Source organism: Carlito syrichta, unplaced genomic scaffold (genome assembly GCF_000164805.1).
Source record: "Carlito syrichta isolate Samal-C Ts95f unplaced genomic scaffold, Tarsius_syrichta-2.0.1 Scaffold91568, whole genome shotgun sequence".
Classification (NCBI taxonomy): Eukaryota; Metazoa; Chordata; class Mammalia; order Primates; family Tarsiidae; genus Carlito; species Carlito syrichta.
Window position 1 is genome coordinate 147,125 of NW_007035664.1, and position 1,732 is coordinate 148,856.

Below are 1,732 nucleotides of genomic sequence, written 5' to 3' on the forward strand. Positions count from 1 at the left end.
AACCTGGCAGGGAGTGAGTACTGTTATCATTTGGGAAATCTGAAGTCCACTTACATTCTCATTGTCAATGTACTGTCAATTTTTTTTTTTTTTTTTTGAGTTGGAGTCTCACTCCATCGCCCAGGCTGGAGTGCCGTGGCATACTCACGGCTATCCCAGCATCGACCTGCTGGGCTCAGGCGATCCTTCCGCCTCAGCCTTCCAAGTAGCTGGAACTACAGGTGTGTTCTACCACGCCCAGTTAATTTTTGATTTACTGTGGAGACTGGGTCTCTCCAAGGTGCCCGGGCTAGTCTCGAACCCGCACACTCAGGCAATCCACTTGCCTTGGCCTCCCAAAGTGCTGGGATTACAGGCTGAGCCACCAAGTCCAGCCGTACTGTCAATTCTTTAGATTAGGATGTAAGATCTTTAATCTTTTGGGAGCAGTGTTGTAGGCATTCCAACTGCTAGGCTGGGCAGGAGTGCTGTTGTTCCTATTATAACAATATGCTGTCTTTTAAGTGCATAAGGTCCTTTCTGCACTACCCAGAGAGGGGTCCATATGGTGTTGTCTGAATTCCCATTGTAACTTAAAGGGAAACTTTCACAATGTCCTGAGACTTTGATATCCTGCAGATGAAGGAGGAGGATGTTCTCAAGTTCCTTGCAGCGGGAACCCACCTAGGTGGCACCAACCTTGACTTCTAAATAGAACAGTACATCTATAAAAGGAAGAGTGATGGCATCTACATTATAATCTGAAGAGGACCTGGGAGAAGCTTCTGCTTGCAGTTCATGCCATTGTTGTCACTGAAAACCCTGCTGATGTCAGTGTTATATCTTCCAGGAATACTGGCCAGCGGGCTGTGCTGAAGTGTGCTGCTGCCACTGGAGACACTCCTATTGCTGGCTGCTTCACTCCTGGAGACCTTCACCAACCAGATCCAGGCAGTCTTCTGGGAGCCCCGTCTGCTGGTGGTTACTGATCCCAGGGTTGACCACCAGCCTCTCACAGAGGCATCTTATGTTAACCTGCCCACTATTGCTCTGTGTAACACAGACTCTCCTCTGCGCTATGTGGACATTGCCATTCCATGCGACAATAAGGAAGCTCACTCAGTGGGTTTGATGTGGTGGACGCTGGCTTGGAAAGTTCTGCACATGTGTGGGACCATCTCCCTTGAACACCTGCAGGGAGTTATGCCCAATCTCTGCTTCTACTAGAGATCCTGGAGAGATTGAAAAGGAAGAGCAGGCTGCTGCTGAAAAAGCTGTGACCAAAGAAGAATTTTAGGGTGAATGGACTGCTCCAAATCCTGAGTTCACAGCTGCTCAGCCTGAGGTTGCAGACTGGTCTGAAGGTGTGCAGGTGCCCTCTGTGCCAATTCAACAGTTTCCTACTGAAGACTGGAGTGCTCAGTCTGTCACAGAAGATTGGTTTGCAGCTCCCACTGTTCAGGCCACTGAATGAGTAGGGACAACCACTGAGTGGTCTTAAGCTGTTCTTCCATAGGCTCTTAAGCAACATGGAAATAAGGTTGGCGGAAAATAAACTTCAGTTTCTAAGGATTAACAACAATAACAACAAAAATAATAAATAAATAAATACATGCACAAAGTCTTGGTCCACAGCATGTTTTCTCTAATTCATCCACCTTGGAAGGGCTAGAGAGAAGGGGAATTTAGAAATGCTAAGGACACACCCAGTGTGACAGGCAAAATGATGGCCCCAAATATGTGTGCACATCCT

The 1,732-nt window shown here is 47.5% G+C and overlaps 1 pseudogene; it reads left to right on the top strand.

The window, feature by feature from the left end:
* Positions 1 to 591: 591 nt before the first annotated feature.
* Positions 592 to 1,480, top strand: LOC110595759 (annotated as a pseudogene).
* The last annotated feature ends 252 nt before the right edge of the window (positions 1,481 to 1,732 follow it).